The sequence below is a fragment of the Lepidochelys kempii genome, chromosome 3 (genome assembly GCF_965140265.1).
Source record: "Lepidochelys kempii isolate rLepKem1 chromosome 3, rLepKem1.hap2, whole genome shotgun sequence".
Taxonomy (NCBI): Eukaryota; Metazoa; Chordata; order Testudines; family Cheloniidae; genus Lepidochelys; species Lepidochelys kempii.
In genome coordinates, this window is record NC_133258.1 from 1478226 (window position 1) to 1494242 (window position 16017).

At 55.8% G+C, this 16017-nt stretch overlaps 1 protein-coding gene across 2 annotated transcripts in view; it reads right to left on the reverse strand.

Annotated features, from left to right (window-relative positions):
• DPYSL5 (dihydropyrimidinase like 5) overlaps nt 1-13127 on the reverse strand; it is a 99908-nt gene extending 86781 nt beyond the window's left edge. For both annotated transcript variants that reach the window (XM_073335460.1, XM_073335461.1), the window contains exon 1: nt 13023-13127. The gene's annotated coding sequence lies outside the window, so the exon portion shown is untranslated. The remainder of the gene's footprint in view (nt 1-13022) is intronic.
• Between the last annotated feature and the right edge of the window lie 2890 nt (nt 13128-16017).

A 16017-nucleotide genomic window follows, 5' to 3' on the forward strand; every position in this document is an offset into this window, starting at 1 on the left:
AGACATGCTGAGCACAGCCACCACCCTGGGACCTGCAAGCCACGGGACAGAACGGGGGGTCAAAGCCAGTGTTATTCTCGAAGAGCAGAAAATCATCATGCAGCTACATTCCAGCCATCACCTGACACAAATAAACCCTGCCAAGGGGTTCTTCCCCGTGACCTGGCACATTAGCCCAAGGCAGCTGAAATGGCTGGAGTGGCCTACGGTTTCCTTCAGGCAGAAAGAGCAGCCAGCAGGAGGGGTGGGGTTTGCGAACATCTTTATGCAGTCACGTACTGCACTCACAGGACACACTACTCCATGGATGCTGCCTTCCCGCTCAGCTCCGCTCCATCCTTCCCGAACTGCTTCACCAATCCTGTTCCAGCCGGCACTAGCTGATCTCTCCAGCTCTCTGCACAGACATGAGCAGCCATTGGGCTCACTAGGGGGGTGCTGAGGACCTGCCCCATCAGCTGAAGTTTATTTGTTTATATAGTTATGGATTTTCCACACTCTGTTTCAAGACAGACAATGGGGCAGGAGAGGGGGTGATATCCCAGGAGATGACCTGCTAAGTCCAAACCTAGTCAAACACCCACCCTACAGAGCCACGGAAGTCAGGCCTAAACCCGAGTCCTCCTGAAAATCCAGGTGAGTTACCCTCCCAGCAAGGCAGAGTGCGACGGGAGACTCCTAGCAGACTTGCTTGATCTTGAGGAGTCTGCTGCAAAGGCTGAATCTACAGAAGTCCTCTCCAGCAACACGCCTGGCAGTCCCAGTCAGACCATTCACTGATAATGAACTGAAATCGAGTGCGGCTTTGCAGTCCAACATTGGTCAAGCAGGAAAGGGAAGGTAATTTGTAATTTTTTGGTTTAAAAAACATGCTAGATTGTTCGACAGCAAAGGGGACAAATTGGGGAAGGGCTGCACCTCCCCAGAAAACATTTATTATTTTTGATAAAAATTGGTGCATTGCAGCACAGAGATGAAAGAGGGTTATTTTTAATGACAGCACTGGATTCTGAAACAAGTGAAGGATCCTGTACAGATTCCAAGAGATGACACATCAGTGGAGAAAAACTCTATTATCACGCGCTGTGTTTTGTATCAAGTGCTGACAATCTGCTGGATATGGGAGTCATTGCAGAGATTACAGGCATCTGCAGAATGAACTAATAAGAGCAAAAGATACTTCCAGGCATGTCATGAGCTTCCCAAAGACAGGGCCAGATTTTAAGTGCCATGGCTAGGTTTATAGATAAATAAGACTACAGTACCTTTCAACCTGAAGCATCTCAGAGAACTTTACATATACAGGAATTACCTTTTCCCACCACTGAAAACTGGACATGCATTACATGACATGCCAAATGCAAGATCACACACCTAGAAACCAAGAGTGAGAATGGGACACTGCTTTGCAAAGCAGTGCCCCTGAAAGGGACTTGGGGTCATGGTGGGCAGGCAAGTGAACATGAGCTCTCCACGCGATGACATGGCTAAGAATTAGTGTGGATCCCAGGATATATGAACAGGGGAATATCAAGTAGGACACCTTTGTATAGTATTAGGGAAACCAGTACTGGAATAATGTTTCCAGTTCTGGTCTCCACACTTCACAATGGACGTGGACTAAATGTAAAGAGATTAAAAAATAGCTACAAGAATATTTTTGAGACCTGGAAGAGATTCTTTCCAGTCAGAGACGAAAGAAGCTATTTAGGTTTACCTAAGAGAAGGTTAAGAGGTGACTTGATCACAGTCCATAAGTACCTACAATGGAAGAAGATTTCTGACAGTAGCCTTTAATTTAGCAGTGAAAGGTAGAACAAGATCCAATGTCCGGAAGCTGAAGCTAGACAACTGCAGACTAGAAAAAAGATGCAAATTTTTAACAGAGGGTAATTAACCATTGGACCACCTCAACAAGGGATGCAGCCGATTCTCCCTCACTTGAAGCCTTTAAATCAAGATGAATCTCTCTCTAAAAGCTTTGCTTTAGCTCTCCCAGGAGTCATGAGCTTGATGAAGGACTGACTGGGTTATTGTCCTATGGCTTGTGATGTGTAGGAGGCCAGACTAGCTGATCATGATGGCCCCTTCCTGCCATAGTGTGTGAAACGCAGCCATGTCTGGAGTGGGAGATGGTACCCAGCTGGACTTGTGCACAGCACATTACACAGCACTAGGTGAGGATTGTGAATCTCTATGCCTATGCAGTACAGATGTAGAGACCCCTCCAGAGTAAAGTGCTTGGACCTTAGTCTGTCATGGCAGAAGACTGGAGAATTGAATGGACCCTGTGGCATTTGAACTTGTCCTAGGAATCTGGATATTTGAAACCCAAATCCTAAATCCACTAAGATACCTCCTACGCCTAGTCAACACTGAATTCCATGAATTAGGAAAAGGTAGAGATTAGTGGCTGCAATCAGAAGAGAAAGACCAGTTTTGCTCTGAGAGGCCAGAGGACAAAATGGGGGACTTGGTCCAAAATGGCAGACAGATGTGACCCAAGATGGCAGGCAGGCAGACAGAAGGTAATGCATAGCTCAGACTTTTCAGAGGTTTCATTGTGCAGTTAAACATATGGCCGGCAGAGAGAGATCAGGGACAGAGACTCTAGGATCCCGCATGCAAAACATGCTCACAGAATGAGCATTTCAGGAACAGATTCTCCACATGACCCAGACAGGAGCCTCATGGTCCAGGCCTCCCACTTTGCTCAGGACACCTCTCGGCTCAGAGCACGCGTGTGCACAGCATTCCCAGAAAGGGTTGTCTTCACGCTGCAGTCATGCCACGTTTGGCATGTGTCTGCTCTAGTTTGGGTTAACTCCCCCAAACCCTCCTTTTTATAGGCTTAAAACCCGGCATGTGGTTTTTCAGGAAATGGGACTGGGTTTGGGACACTCAGAGCGACATCCAAAAGCCCCTTGGCAAGTGCTGCTCTGAATCCCCCACCCACCAGCTGGCGCATCCCCTGCCTTTCTCTGATCTATTAGCACACATCACTGAGTCTTTTTATCCCAGCCCCGAGACTCTCGAGGAACTAGGTACAATACAGCTCCCTTGTTTCTAACACAAGCAACCTGCCATGCTTTTGCAAATCAATTCAAGCCACTTTGCTGGTTTGGTAGCCTTTGTCCCAGTCTCAGAGCGACACGCTTACTGAACGCTGAAGGCAACCTCCACCACATCCTCTTAGTCACAACATCAGACTCTAATCCTTCTTTTGGTTTCCTCTCTATTCAAATCCAACCTCTTCTCCTGCAGCCCCTGGCTCTTCTTGCAGCAAAGGGACTGTTAGGAGTGTCTCGTGAAGGTCTAATTTCGGCTACATAGCCGCAAAGTTTCCTAATGGATCTGTTAGCCCACAGATTGGTGCCCCAAGGGAAGGCAGCCTCACCTGCTGACCAGTATCGTGCCTCACATTTCGACTGTCAGCTCCTTGGTGCAGGGTCGGTCTTTTCCCTCTGTTTGTACAGCACCTGGCACAATGGGGTCCCGATCTGCGACTAAGGATCCTAAGGGCTACCGCGCACAAATAATAATGCCCTTTGCAGCAGGGGCTGTCTCTTGCTATACACACCCAGTGCCTAATACAAGGGGGCTGGAGCGGGTTAGCCTCTAGGTGCCACCTCAATGTACACAACACAGGATATCAGCCTGGACTGGCAAGGCCTTCACAGTCTCTTCTGTGGATTATCCTCAGCTCTCCAGACAGTGCCCCAAGGATGCTCATGCTCCTTTCCCCCCCTCCATGCCTTCCTCCCATGTGACCAGCAACGCAAATTCATTCACAGATTTCAGTGGAGAAGACTGGGATGCTTTTCCTTCCTAGTTAGGGAATGTTCCTCATGGGCTGTTCCAATGAGTGTGGCAAAATCATCTGGGCATGGCTCCTCCACAGCTCCCACAGCCCCAGGGGCATGCGCAGGAATAAATATTTGGCCACTTCTGGAGGTGCACTCGTTCTCCCTCCGCAGCCCTGGGGCTGAAGGAGCTCGCTTTCCCCGCCCCAGGCCCAGAGGAGTTCTGTGCCTCCGCTGATTGGGGGGCCATGCCCCGCTAGCCCCCCTTGTCTGCACACCCCTGTGTAGCCCAGACTTTACTGGGTGGGACAGCAGGGGGACTTCAGGTACCCGTGAGCCTAGTGGTCCCACCTTAGCTCCTGTGACATCACCACCCCCCATTCTAAGTCATGCCCCATCAGTCCCATCCCCAGAGATGTTCATTCAGGAGCGCTTCAGACCAGGAACCACTGCAGTTCCAGGCAGGCACAGAGCAAGCCCAGGAACCATCACTCCAAAGATTAAACGGGAGTGGGAGGAAGGGATAATCTAAATTAGATGCATCTTTGTCACCAAAGGGAGCTGATGAGCTCTGTCTCTCTGGGAGCCGTGATATCACAGAAGGACAATAAGAAAACCCCGGGTTATGCAGCCTGGCTTATTAACAGGAAGTCCAGAACAATTTACAGCAGGAGGGTGGCCTGCCAACCCCTTCCCAAGACTGCCCCTGCAATAATTCTCTTTACAGTATGTGCAAGCAGGTGATGGGCAGTTTCTGAAATACAAGGGATTTCTCCTCCTAATGCAATGGCAGCTGGCACACCTCCCATCCCAGTGGCATGCTTCCACCCCACCGAGCTGCTTCTCCCATAGCTAGCTGAATGACTGCACTTCCTGTGCACAGGGTCCTGCTCTCACCTTAAGAACACCATCCAGACAGAACAGCAAAGACATGAAGGGAAACGAGAGAATCCAGACAATTTCTGCACCAGGCTATTGTCCCCTTGGTCCCCACATGCCCCACCAGCAGACCCAGCCGCAATGAAAGCATGTGAGAAGATGTGAGGGATGTCGTGATTGAAGCTTGAGTGATTCTTAAGGGTGGTCTGACCCATTTTGGCTGCCCAGAGTTGGACCCTGAGCTCGTCCTTGGTCCCTGGGTTTCCTCCCCAAAGAAATCAGCAGATATTCTCCTTTCCTCAGACAGCTTCAAAGAGCCAAAAATTAGAGATTGTATCAGGCTTTTTTCAATCAGCCAGGCCAATCTGGTGAGAGCTGCCAGCCCAGGCACAAAGCCTGCCTGCCCACCCCCCAAATCACCATGACGATAAGAACATTACAGCTCCTTCCGTCACCCGTCCAAAATATTATTCTGCTCATCATCAGCAAGGGGAATTGGGTCCTGCTTTGTTAGCTCCTGACCCTTTGCTCACAGCCAGTGCAGGGTTGCCTCGGGAGGGACAGTTTCTCGCACTCTGTCCAGCCTTTCCTGAGAGACAGGGCCTCCTAGATCAACACTGCAGCGGGGACTGAGCAGACAGACCCCTAGTGGGGCTCCAGTTGGCACCCTAACAATAGCAGCATGGACAGCTCAGGCTCTTGAGCCCACCTGACCTTTCCTTATTTTTGCCTGTTACTCCCAGGTCAACAGTACCCCTTCAACACACACAGCAGGCTTAGCCCCCACCTCCACTTCTCACACTCTCTAGATCTTCTCTGTCTGCCTTCACCCTCCTGCCCCCCTCGCATTTATGCTGCTCCTCTTGGAACTCCCTTCAGTTTGTCAAGATCCCGCTGGTAACGACAGGGCCACAGCGCTGCAGATGCAGTCAGATCAGAGCTGCGTCAAGACATGCTGGGGCAGTTGTAGGCATGAGGCAGCTCTGGGCAAGGTCATGTAAACAATGGGGCACTTTGTCACTTCCACCTTTGCAAGTCAGGGGTCTCTCCTGCCTAGCAGAAGTCTGGGTCCTGGACTAGCAAACCAGATGGACCCGCAGATTTACAGATGAAAACCCTTTTAAAGGCACTGCAATCCAATGTAGGGGACTTCGCACTGATCAGCATTGCTGCTACATTCCCTTCTGACCCTCTGCTCCCCTGGGAGGGACGGAGCAGTGGTGAGTTATTCACCCATTGCATCACCCGGCATCTGGTCTCAGCACTGGGAAGCCCCACTGGACAAGCAGGCTCCGAGTGCCATTCTGGGGGCTAACCCAGCAGAATCCTGCCCCACAGCACCCAGCCACACCCTGGGAGAGCAGATGCTCAGGGAGTCAGCAGCTGTCTGATCTCTGCAGTGCATGGGCTTGTCTCAACCCCCACAGGACCCACATTCTGAGACTCATGCAGCAGCCTGGGAACTGGGTCCCAGCTCCGAGCAGTGGCTCATCAACTCCAGCCTCCCATCTCCAACAGTGGCCAAAACCAGATGCTTCACCGGGTGGTGATGGAGAATTAGGAGATAACTCGGCCACTGCCTGGAAGCCACAATTTTAGTGAATCCACCCCTAAAAAGCAAAACTTGCCAGCGCTGCTTTAACGCTTTCCCTGCTGGTTCTTCCACCGTACCTGCTGTGCTGCCCTCAGCGGTTACTATTCAGCTGAAGTCAATGGACCCATGAGAGACCTCAGGTACATCCAGCAGACGTCAAATGGCTCAAGCCACCGTTCACTGGTTTGGAAAGAAAAATACTGGGAAATACCAGGTTCGACTAGGGAACAAACTAACTCACACAGAGCCAATCCCAGTCAGTGTGTCAGCAGTGGTTAGCACTGATGGACCTTCCTCACCAGAGGATGAGCAGCAACAAAAGCCCCATTAGCAGACAGGGATACTGGCATTGCAGCTTCTTGCCTAGATGCCAGAGACAAATAGAGCCAGAATCGCCACCCTGGGCGCAGCTAGGCAGTGTGTGGGCTGGCCGAGCACTGGGAGTGGCAGCCAGGGGCCTTGCAGGAAGATTTCCCAGCCCAGCAAGCACACTGGTCCGGAGAGGACTTTTCCTCTTCTCTTAAGAAACCGGCTAGAAGAGTTACTGGCTTATGCTAGCTAGGCAGAGAGCTACCATATCTTCGCTCAGAGAGTCCACTATTGGAGGGGACAACGTCCTACCCTGGACCCATTTTGTAAACCAGATGTCAGTCTAGGCAAGGGCCAAGCTCCACTCCTGGTAGTAACAATGAGCCAGGTAACTCTCAGGCTCCCCAGATCCCAGCTCTCCAGCTCCAACATGAGCAAAATCCTCCGGCCATCTTGTTATGCATACAAAACAGCGCAGCTGTGTCTCACACTCTCAACGACTCCATGAGCTCCCCGCTCATTTCACAATCCAGCTCCAAGTTACCGCTTCCATAGCCCAGTAGGTATGGGCACTTTCCAGGCAAATACACTCCCAAGCTCCTTGCCCACCGGTGATAGAGCCTGTCCCTTTCAGGTATTGCTAATGTGCCCATCATTCTTCAGTGTCTGGGTGTAGCCTAAAGCAACATCAGAGATGTAACACAGATATGGATGGTGTGCAGGACCAAGGTGAACTGGGGAGGGAAGGGTACAGGGACAATTCCCCTGTGGGATGAAGGGAGGAGGGATCTAAGCTGGATGCTTTAGTGTTTTGTCAGTCTGTGTGTTTGTTATGGGAGGGGTGTGTTTCAGCAGAGGGTTAGACTCGACAGGCCTTGTGAAAGCCGTGAGTGGAGACCAGATTTGTACAAAGATGGGGTGATGGAGATCAGAGACTGTTCCAGATGTAAGGGGCGACATGGCTAAAGGCATGGAAATAGCCATGGGAGAAAGCAGCCCAGGAAGGTCTGTGCATGGAGGAGTCAGCAAGGCACAGCTGCAGAGGGCCCTGCAGGAGAGACCACAACATCACACACAGTGTGAGGGGAAGGTAAAGGACGGGTCAGGTACCGTCATTTGTAAAACTCTCTAACCTATCACAGACCTCCTCTCTCTCCTTTCCCCTCCCTCTGCTCATCTACTGTAGCACTGGCCTCCTCTGTTCTCTCCGCATGGCTGTGCTAGACTCTCCATCTCACTCCAGGTCTCGGCTAAGAACGTGTATCTTTTCCTGCCTGTCCCTCCTGGTGCCTCTCTCCCCTCCCCTGCCCACCCACGTGTTGCTGCCTGGCTTCATCACTGTATTCTGGAGCTCTCCATGCATTTGGGGACAGGTTGTTTTGCAGAGTCCCTTTCAGACACAGCTGCATTGTGTTGTAATTAAAGTGAAAAATCACCTGCACCACTCTGTTGGCCAACAGCGTTTTCTGCCATTCCTGAGGGCCTCCACTCGCATCACATGCTCCCTGTCACGCGAATGAGCGGCTATCGTCCTCTCCCTGGGTGGCAGCACATGCATGATGGAGCCAAGTACCAAGACTCCTCGTGGAGCACCCACACTTCTGCTGCTTCAACCACCCACCGAAAACCACTGACACAATCGGACCTATTTGGCCAGAGAGCCCTGTGCTGCCTCTCCTCGGACCAGCCATGCTGAATGGCAAGGGGCCCCACGTCCTCAGACCAGGACAAACCACTTCGTGAATGCCACCCCTAAGAAATCCTGGGCCTCCAGCAGTCTGGGGGCTGTTGTTTCACTGGGGGGGAAGGGGAGGGGTGGAAGAGCCGCACTGTGTTTGGCATGATACAAACAGAAGGCAGAAGAGCCTGTGCCCCAGAGAGCTAACACTCTTAAAGAGAACAGGAGGACTTGGGGCACCTTAGAGACGAACCAAGTTATTTGAGCATGAGCTTTCGTGAGCTACAGCATCCGATGAAGTGAGCCGTAGCTCACAAAAGCTCATGCTCAAATAACTTGGTTCGTCTCTAAGGTGCCCCAAGTCCTCCTGTTCTTTTTGCGAATACAGACGAACACGGCTGCTGCTCTGAAGCCTGTCCTTATGCAAGGCACTCTTAAAGAGACAGGACAGTCCGACAGAGAGCAGGGGGAGGGAACAAGAGCACATAAGGTAGTATCAGCTCCAGTCCTGACAATTGAATATACACACCAGCCATCATACAGGGTGGGATCTCAGCGGCTCTCATCCACTGCGCCAACCAGAGAGCCTGCCCTCAATTTTATATTCCTTTTTCAGCAAGTCTATGCCATTTGCTGTGTACGGCAGGGAGAAGGGATGGGTTGGCACTTTGTGCTCACCTAGCCCTTAAGATGAGATGCAGCATTTCCCAGGCAGACTTCCTAAAGCGACTATCAACACACAAATAGCTCAGCACACAGATGATTGAGCAACTGGATGTTACACCCTGGAGACTGCCCGCTGCAGACGTCTCCAGCCCGAGTACTTAGTCTTCAGGGCATCCAAGCACAGACATACACACACCCTCCATCCTCTTCAGAGCTAACCCTTTATGGATTAGCCTTTTCAGTTCTCCCCGGCTGGGAGGGAAGAACTCTGCCACTGCAAACAGCCACAGAACTCCATTCATTGTTTTCAGCCAGGATCAGAGGTCCTCCTTTGTTAGGGAGTCATTGACAATATCACTGCAGTTCAGGCCGCACTGAAAGCAGGATTGAAATCCCACTGTTTCACACTCTTTAGTCTCCAGGTTTGTCACAACAGACCTACAGAGCACATTCATTTTCCATCCTTGCTTATTAGAAATAGTTAATTTCTACAGAGGAAACGTTTAAAAAACTCCCCTTCTCTGAAACCTTCCATCAAGGGCCTTACCCAGGGAGGTGTTAAATACTGCTAGTTTACAGCCACTACAATGGGAGTTTGGTGTTCTCATTTCTCCTGAGAACAGACCAGAAGTCATCACTGGGTCTGGTATTTATTCCTTTGACTCTCCAGACTTGGGTCTAGGTGCCAAGCACATTTTAAAAATTTTATCATGACTGTACATATCCTCTCTCACCAATGCTACCCGTGACACAGCGCAGGCCACATGACAGCAATGCACACAGAGGCACTACACACAACAGGTAAAAAAACCCACTCCTGCCCCTAGCAGAGAGGAGCCATTATTGATCCAGCAGACCCATTACAGATCAGTCAAACTATTGCACACCAGGACTATTGACCTGAGGGAGGAGCCGTCACATTTCATCGTGTCAGTCTGGCCTCCACCCCAGATACACTAAATCAGACCGGCTAAAAAGCCCACAGGAAAGTTTTACGGGGAGAATTTAATTAGCAAGCACAATGGCTGATTTTCACACCTCAATACCATGCCATTTCCTTTGCTTCTTTCAAAGAGTGGAAATAATTAGATACCATGCACAGCTACACACAGCAACCCTGGAGAGAAGGCGACCTAGTATTAAGTCCCACGCCAGACATCACTCAGATGTATAGCAATGTAGAGCTGTAAGGGACCGCTAGTCCTCTCATCACCGAGTCCAGCCCCTTGGGCTGAGGCAGGACCAAATAAAGCTAGACCATCCCGGACAGGTGTTTGTCCAACCTGCTCTTAAAAACCTCTCATGATGCAACCCCACAACCTCCCTTGGAAGACTATTCTAGAGCATAACTGCCCTTTTAGTTAGAAAGTTTTTCCTAATATTTAACCTAAATCTCCCTTGCTCCAGGTTAAATCCATTACTTCTTATCCTAACTTCAGTGAACTCAGAACAACTGATTACCATCCTCCTTATAACAGCCCTTAATATGTATTTCAAGATTTATCGTGTCCCCCTCGCTCTTCTTTTCTCAAGGCTAAACATGCCCAGGCTTTTAAACTTTCCTCGTAGGTCAGATTTTTCCAAACTTTCTAATAATTTTTGTTGCTCTCCTCTGGACTCTCTCCAATTTGTCCACATCTTTCTTAAAGCGTGGCTCCCAGACCTGGACACAGTCCTCCAGCTGAGGCCTCACCAGTGCCAACAAGAGTGGGACAATTACCTCCCAGGTCTTTCTTACAAGAGACACCCCTATTAATAAACCCCAGAATATTAGCCTTTTTTGCAACTCCATCACATGGACAACTCATATTCACTTTGTGATTCACTATGACCCCCAGATCGTTTTCAGCAGTTCCCAGCCTAGCCGGTCATTCCCCATTTTGTAGTTGTGTATTTGATTTTTCTTTCCTGTGAACAGTACTTTGCACTTGTCTTCACTGAATGTCATCTGGCTGATTTCAGACCGATTCTCCAGTTTGTCAAGGTCATTTTGAATTCTGATCCTCATGTCCGCCAGGAAAACATCCCCAAATACTAGCCTACTTTTTAGCTCCAGAAAGGAGCTAACTAGGTGTGTAGGAAACAGTGATCCCTCGTGATCTCTCCACTGTAACCTTTCTTCCACACGTGCCCCTTTCCCATCAGTTGTTTGCGGTCCCTAGCTGCCCACCGCAGTGTACCCCTCACCTTGCCATCTGAGCATTCACCTGCATGAGCAGAAAAGCAGCCACAGCTCCTCCAAGGTGCTGGTGTATGGGAGAGGAGAGGGTCTTGAAACTGCTTTGCTTCTCTCACTCTTTAGCCACCCCCTTTACTTGTATTTCTTCCTTGTGGTCTGTATTAGTGACTGGGGCTCCAATCAGGGTTTAGGATCACAGGGTGTGAGGCACTATTCACACCTCAGTTCCTCTAGTATACACCTGAAATCACTCCACTGAAGTCAGAGGAGATGTCCCAGATTTACCACCCATTCACGGGAGACTGTGAGCGCCTCAGGAACGGAGAGAAGGAGGACTAGTGCCACCTTAGAGACTAACCAATTTATTTGAGCATAAGCTTTCCTGAGCAGCAGCTCTCTTCATCGGATGGGAGGTGCATCTTTACATCTACCTGTAAGAGTCCCTCCCCGGGGCTCAACTACAAGGTCTCGGTCTAATCTCAAACATCGGCCGGGATTGCGAGGTTCCGCCGCCCCCCCGGGGACCACCCCGCCATCTCACAGCTACTGCTTAAGTAGAGCAGGAGAAGGTGGAAAGAGAAAGGGAGACACACACACTAGGCAGCTCTCTCCTCGCCTCCTTTTCCGCAGGCAGCCTGGCGGTGCCCCAGAGAGCGACGCTTCCCAGCCCAGCCCCGTGAACGCCCCGGGCAGGCTCAGAGGAACCAGCACCACGAACTCCCAGGGCGTGCAACGCCGCTTCCACCGACGGCCTGCTGGGCGACAGGAGCCAGCCACACCCCCGCACCCCCCCCGCCGCCCCTTCCCCCGCCGCCCTCTTGCCGCCCCTTCCCCCGCAACCCCCTTGCCGCCCCCGCACCCCCCCGCCGCACCATGGAGACGGCCCCGGCCCCGCAGCGGGACTGGGGCCCGCCCAGCCCCTCGAAGTGCCCGGGACGGACGGACCCTTCTCCCCCACGGCCAGCCGGCCGCCCCCGCCGGGAAGCCCAAGGGAAGCCGGCCGGAGCCAGCCCCGGGCTCCGAGAGCGGGGAGAGGCGACAGCGCGGCCCGGGCGGGGAGGCTGCGGGGCGCCGCGGGGTTCTCCCGCCCGCCGCCCCACGGCCCCGGGGGGAACGCGTCCCGCGCCGGCCCCCGGGACCGGGCTCCCGGCTCCCCGCTCCCCGCCGAGGCCGGGCACGGGACGGGCGCCAGCCCCAGCTCCGGGCGGGGCCCGGCTACCCGGGGGGGGCCCGGCCCAGCGCGGACAAAGCCCCGCACAAAGAGGCGCCCCGAGGGGGCCACGGCGGCGGGGCGGGGCCCGTGGGACGGGGGCGGCGCGGCCCCAAGACAACAAAGGCCCGGCCCCGGCCCCCTCCGAGCGCCGCCCGGCCCCCGGCCCCGGCCCCGACCCCCGGCCCCGGCCACCTCCGAGCGCCGCCCGGCCCCCGGCCCCGACCCCCTCCGAGCGCCGCCCGGCCCCGGCCCCCTCCGAGCGCCGCCCGGCCCCGACCCCCGGCCCCGACCCCCGGCCCCCTCCGAGCGCCGCCCGGCCCCCGGCCCCGACCCCCGGCCCCCTCCGAGCGCCGCCCGGCCCCCGGCCCCCTCCGAGCGCCGCCCGGCCCCGACCCCGACCCCCGGCCCCGGCCCCCTCCGAGCGCCGCCCGGCCCCCGGCCCCGACCCCCGGCCCCCTCCGAGCGCCGCCCGGCCCCCGGCCCCGGCCCCCTCCGAGCGCCGCCCGGCCCCCGGCCCCCGGCCCCCTCCGAGCGCCGCCCGGCCCCCGGCCCCCGGCCCCGACCCCCGGCCCCCTCCGAGCGCCGCCCGGCCCCGACCCCGACCCCCGGCCCCCTCCGAGCGCCGCCCGGCCCCGACCCCCGGCCCCCTCCGAGCGCCGAGACAAGGGGGGAGCGGCCCCCGCCCCGGGACGCGCCCGCACCTGCAGCAGCGGCCAGTCGCGTCGGGAGGCCCCGGCACCTGCCCCGGCCGCCCCTCGCCCCGCGCTCCGTGGCGGCTCCGCTCCGCGCCTCGCACCGCTCGCGTCTCCCACCAACCTGCGCTGCTCTGCGGGCGAGGCGAGGGGGCGGGGCCGAGCCACCGCCCCCGAGCCAATCACAGCCCGACCCCTGCCCCGGGTGGGCGGGGCCTCTCCCCCCACTCCTGGCGGCTCGGGAACTACCTCTCCCGATAGGCCCGGCGCCATAGACACCAAGGGGCGTGGCTCGAACGGGGGCGGGGCCGAGTGCTCCGGACACGCCCACCCCTTCCACCTGCTCCTTCTGGGGTTGCCATGGTGACCAGGGAGCCTTCACAAAGGCCTCTCCCAAGGCTCAGAAAGGGAGGGGGAGGGGCCAGCTGCACCCCATTCATGGACCCCCAGAGTCCCCTCCCCCCGGGTTAGTGCCAGCATGCAGGGCAGGGTGCCCCAAAGGGCCTGCTGCTGCCACCCCTACAGAAACCTCCCCCTTCACCCCACCGTGCCCCAAAGCACCTCCCCTTCACCCCCAACCTCCCCCTTCACCCCACCGTGCCCCAAAGCACCTCCCCTTCACCCCAAACCTCCCCCTTCACCCCACTGTGCCCCAAAGCACCTCCCCTTCACCCCAAACCTCCCCCTTCACCCCACTGTGCCTCAAAGCACCTCCCCGTCACCCCAAACCTCCCCCTTCACCCCACTGTGCCCCAAAGCACCTCCCCTTCACCCCAAACCTCCCCCTTCACCCCACCGTGCCCCAAAGCACCTCCCCTTCACCCCAAACCTCCCCCTTCACCCCACTGTGCCTCAAAGCACCTCCCCGTCACCCCAAACCTCCCCCTTCATCCCATTGTGCCTTCAGGCATCTCCCCCTTTGCCCCAAATCTCCCACTCCATCCTGTGCCTCCAGAAACATCTCCATCCCCGTATATCACCCTTTGCCTCACCCGTTGCTGCACTGTTCCCACCTCGGAAAGCAACCCTAGCCGGCATTTATTCCAAAGGGCACATTTTCTCAAGCCCCTCCACCCCCGGCACGCAGCAACCTGTCCAGCACCCCCACCCCAGCCAAGGCCTGCCCGAAATGAAGGTGTCATGCAGGGGTGTTGCTGAGGGACTGCTTGTTTGCACAGGGGAGCCAGCGTGGCCCAGTGGGTGGAGCACTGAGCTGTGGGTCTGTGTGCCTCTGCTACAGGCATGCTGGGTGGCCCTAGGCAAATCACTCTTGCCTCAGTGTCCCCATCTGTAAAATGGGGATAACGATGCTGCTCTCCTTTATAAAGGGCTTAGCGAGCTACCAACGAACTGGGCTAGAGAAAAGCCAGGTGGTATGATGATGACAGTTACCTGGGGCTGAATTACCACAAGGTTGGTGTTAAAAGGTTACGTGCCCACTCGCACAGTGCACATCGAACAGCCCTGATTTGTAGAGCCCTGCCCCAGGCCCCAGGGTCTCGCTCGCATGCCGGGACTGGCACCTGGGGGGTCTCCTGCAGCATGCTCCGGGCAGCCCCTCCTGCAGAGCTCTGGTAGCAGCCAAGTGGAGCTGTCCCTGAGCTTGCTGCTCCTGCAGGTTCGCATGGGTGACGGGTGGGCGTGTGGCCCCTGACAGCATTCAGGGCACCCTCGGTTTTGTTTCCTCCGTCCCTCCCCTGGGCCTGCCCCTTGGGGCTGGAGGTGACCTGCAAAGACACTGACACCCCAGACCAGGCTCAGGGTTGCAGAGGTTCATGGGGCAGTACCCAACACCGCCGCAGCTATGGACAGCACCGGTCAGGGTCCAGCCAGCAGCAGAGCCAGGGCAGCGGTGGACCACAGCAGGGCTTAGCCCAGAGACGGGCCCACATCCCCCTCTCCTCTATACACGCCCCTCCCCTGCTCACAATGGGCCCATGCCCCCCTGCCCTTTGGAAATGGCACCTCATGCACAGGGCGGGGAGGCGTTGCCATGCAGCTTGGCTTTCACCAGAGGCAAAAGTAAGCCGGTATGCCCCGGTACGGTGTACCGGTAAGAGCCAGTGCACCGTACCAGGACCGGCTTTCCGAGCGGGCAATTTAAAGCCCTGGGGGGGCTGCGGCAGAGATTTAAAGGGCCCCGGCGCTCCAGCCGCTGCTACTGCCCCGGGGCCCTTTAAATCCCCGCCAGAGCCCTGCTGCCAAAGCCCTGGGGTAGCGGAAGTGGCGGGGCTCTGGCGGGGATTTAAAGGGCGGTAGCTGGAGCCCGGGGCCCTTTAAATCACCCCCAAGCTCCGGGGCTCCCAGCCGCCTCTGCAGCTGGTAGCTCGGGGGTGATTTAAAGGGCCCTGGGCTCCCAGCCACCGCTACCGCAGCTGGAGCCCTGGCCCTTTAAATCAAGATTTAAAGGGCCCAGGGATTTAAGGCCCTGCCTCTTCCAGTTGAGGCCAGGCCCCCTGCTCAGGACTCCGGCAAACCGGTAAGTCCTCTGACTTACTTTCACCCCTGGCTTTCACCATCCAGCAGCTGCTGCTGCCACCTCTCTGCGGCTCCCAGGAACTGCTCCTGGTGCCCAGGGGGACAGGCCTGGGAGCAGGGGCCTCAGCTCAGCGGGGCATGCTAGGCCCAGACTGTTTTAGTGGGGGGCAGTGAGAGCTCAGGTTTTCCTGAATCTTCCCCCCTTTATTCAGTCCCCCTCTGTCAACTGCCAGCATCCTCCACTCTGAGCCTGGGGGGTAGGGGCAGAGTCGAGACAGACTCCCCCTCAGACCACCCAATTCTGAGCCATGGGGGAGGGACCAGGTAGAGAACCACCCCCATATCCCCGACTCTGAGCCCTGGGGCAGAGTCGAGCTAAAGCAACACCTTGATTCCCCTCCTCGGAGCCCTGGGGGCGGGGTGCAGGGAGAGCACCGCCCCCTCGGAGCCCTGGGGGCGGGGTGCAGGGAGAGCACCGCCCCCTCGGAGCCCTGGGGGCGGGGTGCAGGGAGAGCACCGCCCCCTC